The sequence below is a fragment of the Vulpes vulpes genome, chromosome 12, assembly GCF_048418805.1.
Source record: "Vulpes vulpes isolate BD-2025 chromosome 12, VulVul3, whole genome shotgun sequence".
NCBI classification, from domain to species: Eukaryota; Metazoa; Chordata; class Mammalia; order Carnivora; family Canidae; genus Vulpes; species Vulpes vulpes.
Genome location: NC_132791.1, coordinates 10,511,417 through 10,526,839, shown reverse-complemented (window position 1 = coordinate 10,526,839; position 15,423 = coordinate 10,511,417). Strand labels below are relative to the sequence as shown.

Below are 15,423 nucleotides of genomic sequence, written 5' to 3'. Positions count from 1 at the left end.
CCATGGAACCCAGAGCTTGTCTCTGTTCCTTGCTTCTTTACTCTCTCTCCTCTCTCCTGCCTGGATACTACTCCTCACTCAACCACTCACAGGAGATGCAGCCCCAGCCACCCACCCAGCATTTTCCTCTTTTTCAGGCCAAACTTCTCTGCTCACTTCCGACCCATGCCTCAACCTCTCAGAAAACATCAGGTTCTTTCACAATAAACGGGGCCTCGGGATGCCGAGAACAAAGACTCAGCAGAAGAGTGCCCAGTGCAAACCCCAAAGGGAAGGTGATGATCAAGGAAGCTAGTACAAGAACACCCATCCTGGTGGAAGAAACCAAGACTTGGTAAAGGAGTTGAGCAAACACCCAGGGTGGAGGCAACAATCTAGAGGAGAGGAAAAGGAATATCCTCAAAGTAAGCAGGAAAACAAGTCAGTAGGTAAATCTGAACAGGGTCCCAGTTAAGTCAGCGGAACGGCTCTTCCACCTGCTGGCTCAGGCTGTGCAGAGCTGGGGCACACCATCTGGGGCCAAGTGCCTGCTCAGACTTCAGAGGAAATCAGGGAGTTAAGAGGCAAAAGCAATAAAAAAAAAAAAAAAAAAAAAAAAAAAGGACCATAGGTATTTGTCAGCATCAAATGACCAAATACAATAGAACTAGGGGGCAGAAAATTTGGCTCTGCCACTAACTTGCCAAGTGATCTGGAGTAAGTCATTCTCTTTGGGCCTCAGTTTCCCCACATATAATGTGAAGAGATTGGGCTAAAGAATCCTTGGGTCCCTGAAGCAATGACCCTTGAGGCAGTGGTGTGCTCAAGTCAGCTCTCGCTGGATCATGAGAACCAACTATTACATTTGGAGGAACTTTGTGACTTGTTGTTAAACGCAGCTGTCATAAGAAATTAAATAATATACATTAATAATAAATTTTACTAAAATCCAACAGCAAAAATACCCAAAAGTCACCACTTCCTAGTTACTTTACTACATTTTATGGTTACCTATGCCAGGGGTCAACAAACTTTTCCTGTAGGGGACAAATACTAAGTATTTTAGGCTTTGAGGGTCACAGTCTGTCATATATTGTTTGTTTCACCATGCTTTAAAAAAAGATAAAAACTAATCTTAGCTCATGGACTGCACAATAACAGGCCATGCAAGGGTCAGATGTGGTCTACGGGCCATAATTTGCCAATCACTGATCTACGATCTTGAGGTTATTTACACTTATTTCACTCACATGGTGGAGATGCCATACAATAGTGTGCTCTTGCACATCTCTGCCCAACTCCATTTTCAGTGAGATCACATTAGTGGCTTAAAATCAGCTATGGTGAAAGTATTTACACTACAGAAATGGACAAACGCTGCAAATCAAGGCTTCTCTTCCTGGAAGCTGGCTGTTATAAGTTTACCAGCACACCACTGCCTTGAGGTCACTGTGGGAGAGAATCACAGAAAACTAAAGTGCTTTATCAACTCACCCAGGAAATCCAGACAGAGAAGCAAAATGCAAAGGGAAAATGCCGTCTCTGGAGCCAGGTGAAAAGAAAGACAGGAATACCCAGCCAGGCACGTCTGGTCATGGCTTAATTAACAGGTGGTCTTCCATGACCACCCTCAGGATTCGGGCCTCCTTTTCTGTGACTGAGATGTATCCTATTATTCTCGTCTCTCACTGTGAAAAGACTATTTCTGGCTTTGTTGCTGCCCTGGGCAGTAACAAAGCAGCTGAGGTCTGCCCAGAGGTAGCCAGGGACGGACAATGTACAAAGGGTTCATGGCTGTGAGGGAGACAAGTAAATGCCAAAGGGAAAGGCAGTTTTATGTAGAGAAGCCACCTCTGCTGTTCTGGTGTGGATTTGGGGCTTCTCTTAAAATAGAACGATAAACGTGCAGGTCTAGACTAAGCAGCAATTTTGGTTTTGGGGAAAGCTGATACCCAGCAGGATGAGGGCAACCCCGAGAAAGTTTGTTTTCAGCAATTTGGGCTCAATGAACCAGGAAAAGTGCCTGGCAAAGAACAAAACACAACCAAAACCAGGAGTATGCCTTCAGGGCATTTATGAGATGACCCTCCTACAAATTCCCAGACTATAAACTCTGCCTTTGGGGAAATGAGCTGAAACCTTAAGATCTCTGGAAGAAATCATCTCTGTGCTCTACTCCTCTCTCCAAGTCCCAGGAAGAACTCACCCTGGACATTTATACTACCTCTCACCCACTCACTCTGCTTCTCCTAGCTGATCATAAGGAAAACTGATGGACACTATGGTTGGTGATCTCCTAGGACTGGGCCTTGTAATATCTTTGCCCAACTCCCAGTTGCCTAATTCAAGGAGTACAAAATGCTGGGGAAATGGAAGGGAGGAGAGAGCAAGGCTTGGTAGGGGCAGTGGATGAGGACACAGGTGGTGAGAGACAGCTGCATGGACAAAGGGACCCTTGATCTGACCCTTAAAGGAATAGACAAAAAACAAAAGGAAAAGGCATCTCAGACAAAGGCAGTGGAGCAGGTAAATGAAAGATATGGTTGTTACATTAAAAGGTGCTCAAGGCCCCACATCTAGAAGCACCTTCTCAGCGATTTTCAAGTTTCTGTCGGGTTCAGCCTACTCCAACCTCCACTGAGTCCATCCAGGTGACCCAGAAGTCCTACAAGGTGCCCACCACTGGTCCCTGGGCCTTCAGCAGCCACTCATACATAAGTGTGTCCGGCACCCACATCAGTTCCTCGGCCTTCTCCCTGGTGGGCAGCAGCAGCAGCTTCTGGGGTGACCTGGGCACCAGTGTGAGTGTGCTCAGGACCTACACTGGGCCCAGGGTGTGGGGAACATCACAGCTGTCTCAGTGAAACAGAGCCTGCTCAGCCCCTTAAGCTAGTAATGGACTCCAGTGCCCAAGCCATGTGCATCCAGGACAAGGAACAGACCAAGACCCTCAAGAACAAGTCCTTCATCAACAAGGTGTAGAACCTAGAGCAGCAGAACCAGATGATGGAGCCCAGTGGAGCCTCTTAGGGCAACAGAAAATGGCTCAGAGCAACATGGACAATGTGTTCAAGAGCTATGTCAACAACCTCAGGCAGCAGCTGGACACAGTGGCCCAGAAGCTGAAGCTGGACACAGAGCTTGGCAAATGCAAGGGCTGGTGATGGACTTCAAGAAGAAGCACAAGGGAGCAATCAAAGAGTGTGCAGTGATGGAGAATGAAACTTTCCTTGTCAGAACAGCTGTGGATGAAGATTATCTGAATAAAGCAGAACTACCTGGAGGGGCTGATGGATAAGATCATCTCCCTAAGGCCCCCATATGAAGAAGAGAACTGAGAGCTGTGGCCATAGATCTCCAACACCTTCATGGACTTCTTCGTGGACAATAGCACTCTCTGGACCAGACAGCCTCATTGCCAAGGTCAAGGCCCAGTCCAAGGAGATCCCCAACCATAGCCAGGCCAAGGCTGAGATTGTGTACCAGATCAAGTACAAGGAACTGCAGATACTGGCTGGGAAGCACAGGGATAACCTCTGTCACACACAGATGGAGAGTTCTGAGATGAACTAGAACATCACACAAATCCAGACTGCAGATTCTCGGGGCCTCAAAGGCTTCCCTGGAGGCTGTCATCACTGATGCTAAGCAGTGTAGGCAGCTGGCCATTAAGGACTCCAATGCCAAGGTGGCTGAGCTAGAGGGTGCCCTGTGGCAAGCCAAGCAGGACATGGCATGGCAGCTGCCTGACTACCAGGACCCCAAGCAGCTACTCTGCTGGACTGAACTCAATCTATCGGGGTCTCATGAGCCCTGACTTCAGCTACAGCCTGAGTTTCTTCCAGTCCAGCTTCAGCTCTGTCAGGGGCTCTGGCTCCAGCTGCTCAGCTTCTCCAAGGCCATGGTTGCGAAGAAGATTGAGACCCACAATGAGAAACTCGTGTCTGTATGATCTGATGTCCCATCCAAGTAAACAGTCACTGCCTCCCAGTCTCTCCTCTCCTATGGCTGCCATAGAGCCTTTGGGGGAATGTGCAGGGGAGCTATTGGGAACAGAAGGCCCACCTGAGGCTTAGCCCCAGTCCTCATTCTACTCTCAGGGGTAGTCTACTGCCCTGGGTATCCTCTCTTGTCTTTACCCCAAACTAAAAGACAATTCAAGCATTTTTTCCCAAATAAAAGCTTTAGCTGGCTCTGCAAAAAAAAAAAAAAAAAAAAAAAGTACAAACTCATTAGTCATGAAAGAAATTCAAATTAAAAACCACAGTGAGAAGTATAAAGCCACAAGAGAATACACCTCCTACCACAACAAGAGAAAACTAGACAATCTATAAAATCGTAACTTCCCTTGAGCCCATCAGAGTATAAAGGTTACAAGGCAAATCAGAAGATCTGAATTCCTGTGACTGAGAAGCCCTACCACAGATGGTACACAAGAACTCTTCTACCTTTGTCAGAGCCTCTTTGGAGGAAGAGGGTAAGAAGAAAAGAGGTAGCAGTACAACAAATTCTTAAAAGTGAAGTGTGAGTTGGCATGAAGTTGAGAATCCATGGGAACCCCAGACCGAAGAGTTCATATCCTTAAGCTCTTTTCCACAATCTCTGCCAGATACTCAGAAGAACGACTGAGGCAGGCAGGACAGCTGAGACAGCCTTCTTGGGCCTGCGGGCATGAAACCCCACCCATTTTCCAGAGCCTTTTCTCATAAGAAGTCAAAACCTTAAGCCACTAGGGGAGGGGTAAGCAACTCTCCATTCAGGAGGCCGAGGCTAAGATTCTCTGTTTGCAGAAGGGATAAAAACATAGCTATCTGCCTCTGGGAAAAGAAGTGGGAAACCCCTCTATCCCCATGGTAACCTTCACACTGAATAACAAGCAATAGTACTTCTCCTCCTGGTGGGGAAAAGAAAAAAACCCTCTTGCAACCAGTCCTCAATAATGAGCTACCACTACACACCCCACCAGAATGACCGCAATTAATTAAACTGATGATGCCAAAAATTGGCCAGGATGTAGAAAAACAAGAACTCCCCTATGGTCCTGGGAAAGGGTCTACTAAATTGGTGCAAACACTTTGGAAAAGTATTTGGCAGTACCGACTAAAGCTACACACATGTATACCCTATGACCCAGCAATTCCACTTCTAGGTCTTAATCTAAGTGAAATGAGCACAGACGTGAGCCAAAAGGCGTATTAAAGAGCATTCATGACAGACCTACTTGAAATAACCCAAACTGTAAACAAGCCAATAATCACCAACAGCACCATGTAGAAATCATATAATTGCGGTTTTTGTCACTCATTGGAATAAATACTATACAGCAGAGATAATGAACCGCTACTACCTGCAACATGAATAAATCTAACCAACATGGTGAACAAAAGAAGCTAATTAAAATGAATCCATGAATTCATTTATACGAAGTTTAAAAACAAGAAACCAATATATGGGATGGACACCAGAGAGCAATTATATTTTTGAGCATAGTAAACAGACAGGAGGAGTAGGGGGCTTCTGGAGTCCCGGAGATGTTTTACTTCTTGGTCTAGTGTTGGTTATACGGGTGAGTTCATGTGAAAATTCATTAAGCTGTACCTTTGTGATTTAACCCCTTTTCCGTCTGAACATTACATTTCAACTAGAAGAAACGTTTACTTTAAGGAAAAGTGATTGATATGATGGGAAACGTTGACCAAGTCAGCCTTGAGTTCAAGACCAAAGGGTTTATCCTTTGTTCCATAAGCAAATAAGGGCCACCCATTGTGTTTTGTTTTGGTTTGTTGTTGTTGTTGTTTTTTTAAGATAATTGTAAATTCATATGCAGTTGTAAGAAATAATACAGATAAATCCAATATATTCTTCATCCAGTTTCCCCAATGTTGACATTTTCTAGACTTATAGCTCAGAATCAAAATTAAGAAATTAGCATTGAGGGCAGCCCGGGTGGCTCAGCGGTTTAGTGCCAACTTCAGCCCATAGCGTGATCCTGGAGACTCAGGATTGAGTCCCACAGTGGGCTCCCTGCATGGAGCCTGCTTCTCCCTCTGCCTGTGTCTCTGTGCCTTTCTCTCTCTGTGTGTCTCTCATGAATAAATTAAAAAAAAAAAAGAAATTAGCATTGAGGGATACCTGGGTGGCTCAGCAGTTAAAGCATCTGCCTTCAGCTCAGGGCGTGATCCTGGAGTCCTGGGATCAAGTCCCACATCGGGCTCCCTGCAGGGAGCCTGCTTCTCCCTCTGCCTGTGTCTCTTCCTCTCTCTCTGTGTCTCTCATGAATGAATAAATAAAATCTTTTTTTTTTAAATTAGCATTGACACAGTCCACCCACCTTATTCAACTTTCAGCACTTGTGCATGCACTCGAGTGTCCATGTGGTTCATTCTATGCGATTTTATCACGTGTGTCTATTCATGTGGCTACCACCATGGTCAGGACACAGAATAGCTCCATCACGAGAATTCCCGGCACTATCCTTTCACGGAATGGTTGCACAAGTGATGATACATGAATACCATGGGATACTACTCAGCAATAAAAGGGAATGAACTATTGATACACAGAGGAATTATGCTCAGTGAAAAAGCCTACCTCAAAACAGTTGCAGACGGTATGGCTCTATTTATATAACGCTCTTGAAATGACAAAACAATAGAGATGAAAACACATGACTGGTTGCCAGGGAAGGAGGCTGACAGAGAAGGGGCTATAAGAGGATAGCATGACAGGTTTTTGAGCAGAGGAATGACATGAATCGCACAAGCCAGAGAATCAGGCTCATTCCAAGTGCCTCAGCTCTGACTTTCGAAGACTTTAATCCTCCCACCCCTCACCCATACGCCACCCCTCTACCCCTATCCCACTGCCACCCTCAGTATCTGCCTCTTGTTGCTTTTATACCTAGCCAATTAGCAGTGGCTTGGGCTTTGATTAAAGGGTCTGTTGACAACACGTCTTCCCCACTGGCAGTCCCATAGAGTTTCACCTGCCCAGGCAGCACAGGCACTCACCCCTCCACGCGGTGACTCCTTGTTGGTTCTGTGGACCTCCTAAAGAAGCTGAGCATCCTTAGGCTTACGTAGTGAATTAGCTGTCTTGAGAGTTTGGGAGGATGTTTTGGGCTCTTTTCCCCCTCTTGCTTCTCTTTCTTCCCTGAATATTATTCTACTAAACTGTTACAAAAACAAATACGTTGCAGTGGGGGGTTGGGAGGGATGGTTAGTATGACATTTCTCTGTTATTTTGAAATGAGACCCGTAGGAAGCCTCCAGGCACACGGCAAAGTCTGACATAATCCAGTTACAAAGGAGGATTAAAGAGGCTGGTGAGCTTGCACGAAGAGGCAACTCCCTTACGCACTAATGGATGGGGCTCTGGGTCCCAGAAGCCAAATAAGGAGAGAAAGCGCATTTCACAAAGACAACCAGGGAGAAAATCCATGCCTTACAGAGAGGCATGCAGGCCTTCAGAACAACCAACCACTAAATAGAACTTCAACTCTGCTTCAACACTTGAACCAGGCCCTTCATGTCCTGCCAGGGACACCTTCCCTATAGTAAGGAGACCATTTAAGATTCCAGGAGGGAAGAGATTCTTAGAGGAGGCCTTTACAGCTGGGCCTCAAGGATGAATAGCTTGCCAGGTGGGAGTGAGAGAGGTAGGCCAAACCAAGGGAACAGCAAGGAAAGGTATGGAGGAGACTGATGTGACTAGGAGGTATGGCATGCAGAGGGAAGTAGGGAAAAGTAGAGGTAGGAGAAGTAAGGTGGTCGCTGGATCAAGAAGGACCAGGACAGGCATCAGCCTCTATGGGATGGGTAACCAGTATGAGTTTTGAAAGCAGCGGTATGACTCACTACTTTAGAAAGATTACTCAAATGGCCCCATGGAAGCAGATAACTCACAGGGGTGACAGTTTGGTCTGAGAGATCACTTAGAAGCCCACTGCCTTCCCTCATCCTCCCCACTAAGATTAAGCCAAAGAAATGATCCAACTTCCCAGGAGATTCACATGCTAAGGAGGTTTGACTATAAGCACTGCCTTCTCTTGTTGGGACATGACTTGTTAAAACAAGGATCAAGCTTTCGCTGATTGAAAAAAGAAAAAAAAAAAAAAAAAGCACTGCACATTGTTTAAAAGGAGTGGGGGCTCCCAGCTCCCAGTGCAAAGCTGTAGGATTCAGACCTTCCTGAGCCTGTACAGTGAACCATCAGTAAGCTGCAGAGCCACCCTGAGAAAGATCTCGTGCCGTGTTGAGGCCAGAGAGTCAGGATGCCTGCACACACCTGGCAGATGGGAAGTAGTTGACAGGTATCTGTATGAAGGTAAGCTCAGGAGCCCCCTGGGAAGGAATATACCCAAAGGGGAAGAAACTCCTAAGGATGGGGAAATTCTGAGCTCAGCCTAGTATCTGTCCTTCTAATTTGTCTCTTGACTCAGCCCCCAGTGGGATCATGTCAGACTTCTCTGTTGAGCAAAAGGTTGTAAATAAACATGGAAACACCTTGGAGCTCATGCAGCTCTGCTTGGGGACCCTATAACAGAGCGTAGCAAAGGTAGAGGAGACAGTCCGCCTCCATACGCTTCTGGCATCTGAGGGCTAGGAGCAGCAGCCAGTGAAAAACTGTGAGAAAAGTCACAGCCATCTACAGGCTGGCACAGAGCAGTGCCCCTGGCCGTGCCTCCCTTATAGCAGCCGTGTCCACCGCAGGAATGGTCATACCCTGCAGAGTTCTCCATGGTGGCACAAGCATGGACATTGACAGCAGCAGATATGCTCTGAGCTCATGGGAAACATACCCTAAAGAGTTTCTGGGGCCCAGATGGAGCCTCTGCATAGGCAGTCAGGGCCCAAATTAGGTTAATTTGTTTCCCAGTGTGAAGGCATGACTGCCTCACCAAAGGGCTCATCTGTCAGGTTCTGAATGAGTGTTGTTCATTCAAGAAAATATCAGTGCTTCCAGGACAGTCTAATGTTAAAGCGGAATTAAAACTTAACTAGGGGGCACCTGGGTGGCTCCTTGGTTAAGCATCTGCCTTTGGCTCTGGTCACGATCTCGGGGTCGTGATCAGCGGGGAGCCTGCTTCTCCCTCTCCCTTCGCCTGTTACTTCCCCAACTTGTGCTCTCTGTCAAATAAAAGAATGAAATCTTTTTTTAAGATTTTATTTATTTATTCATGAGAGACACACAGTGAGAGGCAGAGACATAGGCAGAGGAAGAAGCAGCTCCCTGTGGGGAGCCTGATGTGGGACTCAATCCTAGGACCCCGGGATCACAACCTGAGCCAAAGGTAGATGCTCAACCACTGAGCCATCCAGGCATCCCTAAATGAATAAAATCTTAAGAAAAAAAATTAGGAAAAAAAATTTAGGGTGCAAGCACCTGGGTGGCACAGTCGGTTGGGCATCCCACATCAGGCTCCACTCATCGTGGAGTCGGCTTGAGATTCTCTCTTCCTCTCCTTCTGCCCCTACTGCTCCTGCTCTCTCTCTCTCTCTCTCTCTCTCTCTCTCTCTCTCTCGTAAGTAAATAAAATCTTTAAAACTAGGGTGGTAAGAAAACAATTTGACATATCTCCTCCTCTGAGCATAACAGCTCTAAGGAACAGAAGTTTGTGTAACAACTCCATCGTTCCTACTGTTTCCAGTTATGTGCCTCTCACTACCTCTATCACTTCCCCACTTCCCCTTCTCAGGAATCAACCAGACCTATATTCAAGTGTTTAGATAACTTGGGGTTTTCAAGCACAATGTAATGATGAAATTCTGGAATATCAAATGTCAAAACCAGGGCCCTGGACAAGATAATAGGAGGAACTCTTCTTAAATGGGTTACCATGGTAAAGGGAGGTTGATGGAATTGAAAAAAAAAAAAAACCAATCTAGGGGAATTATTGTAATGTGAGAGATTATAAAATCTTTGTGTGAATCTCTATGTCTGAGTTGGGCATGGACTAGGAGAACTGCCCTCTTTGCATGTGGTGGACACTGTGTGATCAATAAAATATCCAAAGATTTTCCTGCTCCAAGTTACTTTAGGATCCCAAGAGCCCAACTTACTAAGAGATGAGGCCTGAATAACAGTTGGAATCAAGGGCTTGCTTCTTTCCCAGTTCCAAGCTGAGAGTCATATTACAAACACATAGCTCAAGCATTGCTGTGCTAAATCAACAAACTGGTACAAACTGGCCTTCTTTCTGTCCCTCAAACACGCCAAGTTCTTTCTGCCTTCTCAATTGTTCTCCTCCTTTTTGGGAACACTCTGAGCCTAGAGCTTTGCACAGCCGCCCATTCAGCATGCAGGTCCAGCTCAAATGTCACCTCTTGGGGGAGTGGGGCTGCTCCTAGGGTGTTGGCCATGTTCTAGTTCTTGTCCTGAGTGATCGTTAACTGCACATGTTCACTCTGCAGAAATCTGTTAAGCCTGTACACTTATGACGTGCACGCATTTTTGCACGTGTGTTATACTTCAGTGAAAGTTTTTTTGCAAAATAAGTCACCTCCTCAGAGAAGCCTTCCCCGACCATCCCATGCTCCCCACCCTCTGACCCTCATGTTAGCCTTATTTTGGTCTTCATGACACTATAATTATTTCAAATCAACTTGTCTATGTTTGTGTCTACTTATTGATTTTCTGTCTCCTTCTCTAGAATGTAAGTACCAAAAGAGAACAAGGACAGTATCTGTCTTGTTCCATGCTGTGTCCCTATTGTTTGTGACAGTGCCTGGCAAAGAGTAATCAAGAAAGAATGAATAATACATGAATAAATGGATAGCAGCTTTCCCCCCAGCCCTGTTGTGAATTATCTGCATACTTGGAATGTCTCTGAATGAAGGATGAAGATGTCTCCTTTTGTGAGTCATAGAAACCAAGAATTCTCAAGACCTTTGAGACCACAATACACTCTGGTCATACATTTCTCCTGGTGAAGAAGCAAAGATCCTGCCCTAAAATCCCTTAATCCTACAACCCCTTGCAGGCTGTGTGATCGCCCTACCTCAGTGGCAGTTGTGAAAATTAAGTGAGAAAATAAATGCAAACATGCTTCATTTTTTAAAATTGTGTTTCTAAGTAATCTCTCCACCCAATGTGGGACTTGAACTTACAATCTCAAGATCAAGAGTTGCATGCTCTGTTGACTGAACCAGCCAGGTACCTCTAAACCTGCTCTTAAAAGTAATATAAATGGAAATAGGGGCTCCAGGGTGGCTCAGTCGATTAAACATCTGCCTTCAGCTCAGGTCATGACCCAAAGTCCTAGGAACAAACCCCACATTGGGCTCCTTGCTCAGTGGGGAGTCTGCTTTTCCCTCTGCCTCCCCTGCTTGTGTGTGTACTCTCAATCTAATAAATAAATAAATAAAATATTTTTAAAAATAGAAATATAGGGATCCCTGGGTGGCGCAGCAGTTTGGCGCCTGCCTTTGGCCCAGGGCGCGATCCTGGAGACCCGGGATCGAGTCCCACGTCGGGCTCCCGGTGCATGGAGCCTGCTTCTCCCTCCGCCTGTGTCTCTGCCTCTCTCTCTCTCTCTGTGACTATCATAAATAAATAAAAAATAAAAATAAATAAAAATAAAAATAGAAATATAAAACTTTTAAAGAGACTATCATCAATATTTTTTAAAGATTTATTTATTTGAGAGAGAAAGTGTGTCTGAGTGGGGGAGGGGCAGAGGGTGAGAATCTTCAAGCAGACTCCCTGCTGAGTACAGAGCCTGAGTGGGACCTGATCTCACAACCCATGAAATCATGACCTCAGCTGAGGGCAAGAGTTGGATATTTAACTAACCCAGGTGCTTTGGTCAATATAATTACTTTAAGAATCATTCAAGGAATGGCAATGGCTTTTGGTAGAATTCATTTACTTCTTTTTAATATAATTTCATGCAACATTTACTGAGCTCCCCCTACTACAGGCAAGGCATTGTGAAGATGAGTGGGTCTCCCAATAAGTGGATGTGTTCACTAACCTAGAAGTTCTCCAAACCCCATACTTTTGAGATTTTTTTTATGGAGGCTTCATCGCAGAGGCATAATGGATCATTAACTTCATTTCCAATCCCTCTCCCCCCTCCCACCTCTGGAAAACAGGTGGTGGAGCTTAAAATTCCAAGCATCTAATCATGGCGTGGTCTCCCTGGTGACCAGAGCCCATCCAGGAGCCCACCAAGAGTCATCTCATTAAAACAAAAGGCATTGCTATTACCCAGGAAATTACAAGGGGTTTAGGAGCACTGTGTCAGGCATCAGGATCAAAGACCAAATATTAGTGTCCTTATCACTTAGGACATTAAATAGGTTTAATTAATGTAGTTTTTTCTATTATTTCACAGCTACTAATATAAAATACATGAGACAGGCTTCCATAAGATGTCCCAAATTGCTGATACTTTTAATTGGATAGTTAAAAGATTCCCCATTGGCTCTAAGACTGACCTATGGAAATGACCATATTTTGCCAATTAACAAATGCAAATTTCTATTTATACTATCACTGTGGAGAACTGCTTACATCCTTACTTAGGTAGAAAGTTCCTGATTACAATTCTCTGTGTCAAAATAATTTGTTAACCTCAGGTCCTGCTATAATATACATAATACAGACACTTAAACAGAGTGCAGAGAAGTCAAATATTTTCACTTATTTATGGACACTGATTCTCTCATCCAGAGCAAAACCATCTGCATAAAGTTCATAATCAATTAGAAGTAAATAAATAATTTATGTGAGGCTAGTTAATTAACTTGTAAATTGAATCCCCACCCCCTGCCCTCTGGAATGGCCAGAAGTTTATAAGGTTCTCATCAAAGTTTCAAGACACGAATCAATTACATCCATTAATGAAACTCTTTCTACTGTGGGTATCCATTTGATTCTACAGATATATCCCAGGCTCCTGGTTGTACTTATCTCTACACCAGTTATTAAAATAACTAAGATGAGTTCAATCCCATAAACCCACCCTACAGAGCCATCTTACCAAGCAACCCTGCCTGCCAAAAGAGAGTTGAACTTCAAATAATTAAGAGTAGGCATGATTAGTATTAATTGGGTTTTAGTAAAACATGAAATGACTCATTTCCTCATTTTTAAAAAGTTTATTTATACATTTCTCCCTATTTCCACATTCTGTTTTCTTGAAATACTTCCAAATGAACTAAAATTAAATATGTCCTTTTACATTTCCTGTGGAAAACAACTGGAAAAGTCTTTGGAAATTACCTAAAATCTCACAAAGTCCCTCAAAGCCTTCCCAAGAATCAAAGAAATTGCTGGAAATTTTTAAATAAATAAATGCTTTTTTTTTTTTTTCCTAAGTGGGAAATACTTTTTTTCTTATCACTTCCTCAAAGTCCATGGATCTCTCCTCTGAATGGGCTCCAGGGAAATGCAATAGCCATGACAGGCACCTCTTCCCCCACCTTTCTCAATGGACCTTTTCCTGCAAATGAAGTTTTGAAACTCACACTGAACTGTTTTGAACATATGAGAAGAACTTGATAAGACAGGAGAAATGCTTTAGAAGCAAGGACAAGGCAAACACAGATTTGAGGGGATCACTTACCAGAAATTAGAGTTTCATTTCCAGATCTTGGGCAGAGAGTAGGAGGCCCTTCCAGGTACAAAATGAGTGAAACCCACTCCTGACCTCAGAGAGGAATTGTCAGGAAGAGAAAGGAGGGTGCTCCTCCACAGAGGGAAAAATTAAAATATTGATACTATCAGTAAGAACTCTGGGATTTACAAACTTCATGTATTTGAGAAAAATGAGGGCACTTACCAGGGGATGTTAAAGTGTCAAATCTGTAGCCACAGTGGTACATTTAGATAGTTCGTCCTGTTTTCTTTCCACTGTGAAAACAATCCCACAAAATCAAAAAGCATATATGAATGTTAGAAAGATAGTATCAAAGACACTGTGGTTAAAGACAAGGTATAGGAAGCCCGAGTCAAGACCAGAGACCAAACTCAGGATGTGACAAGATGGCCCAGCTGCCCTGCAGGACTTGTCATGGAAACCCAGCATTCGCTTGCAGAACCAGTTCCTGGCTTAGAGCACAGCCAGATGAGAGCAACGCCCATATTCTCATGTGGTCATCTCGGGCCCCCAGGATTCCCTCCTTTGAGGGAAGGACTTTTAAACTTGAACCATTCCTTCCAGAAGACCACCACATGGCAGCCCCTCAGCTACATTTCATGACTGAAATCTACCATCCTAATGTAAACAAGCTGGGGAAAATATGTTTAGATATATTGAACGATAAGTGGTCCCCAGCACCGCAGGTCTGCACAGTTCTGCGACTGACCCCCGCTCGGTGAAGCCCTTCCAGTCCAGATGATCCATTAGCAAATGATGTAGCGGAGCAGTGGAAGATCAACAAAGCCCAAGCTGGAGAAATAGCTGGAGCGTGGACTAGGCTATATGCCATGAATAATATTTAAAATCAATCTGATCATCAAGTGTGCATCACTTCCCCTAATCTGCCAAGACTTCTTCCTTTTTTGTTTGCATTTCATGGACACAGTCTTAGAAACATTACAGAACAAAAGCCCAGACATCTCTAGTCCTTTGGTGATTAAATGCATAATAGCAAATCTATGTCTTGTCCTGATTCACTGTTGCAGAGCATGATCAGAGGCTACAAGTACCGTCTGGATTGCTGCGAAACATTTAAAAGCAGTGGCGCCTCTCTGCTTTTATTCATTTCCCCCACTATGGTTTAAGTACAAAGAATTATGAATGAAGGTAGCTGTCAGGGTTAGCTGCAGGGATGTGGCTGTTTTTCTTTATCGTTTTTTTTTTTTTTCCCTGGGGGAGAAACAGTTTTATTTTAGTTTTATGGGCTCTTCCGCCCCCCCCCCCCTTTTATGGTGATCTAATTGCATTTGGTTAAAAGTACTAACCAGTGCAGAGGTCAAGTCTGTGGTCAAGTCTAACTTTATTTAGATGCTGTAGATGGACAAGCTTGATTGTTGAACCAAAATGGGAACATTAAGCAAACATCACAGCCTTCACTAGTAACACATTGTGACTTTCTTGTCAAGTGTAGAGTCCTTCCTTCAAGAAAAAGCTTGTGACCATTTCCTATGGCTTGCCTGGAAACTTCTATAAATCTTAGGTTTTAGTAAATTATTTTTTGTTATTCAAAAAAAGACAAAGTATAATATAGAGTGGGGAAAGGACAAACTCTTCAATTGGAAAAGCTGAACAGCCACGTGCAAACGAATGAAACTGGACCTTTACCTCACACCATACACAGAAATTAACTCAAAATGGAATAAAGACTTAAACATAAGATCTGAAATCACAAAGTTTGAAGAAAAGAGGGGCAGTAAGCTCCTCGATATTAGTCTTGGCAACAATTTTCTTAATCTGACACCAAAAGGAAAAGCAACAAAAGCAAAACAAAGCAAGCAGGACTATGTCAAACTAAAAAG

General features: G+C 44.1%; 2 pseudogenes; both read left to right on the top strand.

Annotated features, from left to right (window-relative positions):
* The first annotated feature begins 2,418 nt into the window (after positions 1 to 2,418).
* LOC112922979 (keratin, type II cytoskeletal 8 pseudogene) lies at positions 2,419 to 3,952 on the top strand (annotated as a pseudogene).
* A 452-nt stretch (positions 3,953 to 4,404) lies between these two features.
* On the top strand, positions 4,405 to 14,443 carry LOC112922980 (ubiquitin-conjugating enzyme E2 N-like; annotated as a pseudogene).
* The last annotated feature ends 980 nt before the right edge of the window (positions 14,444 to 15,423 follow it).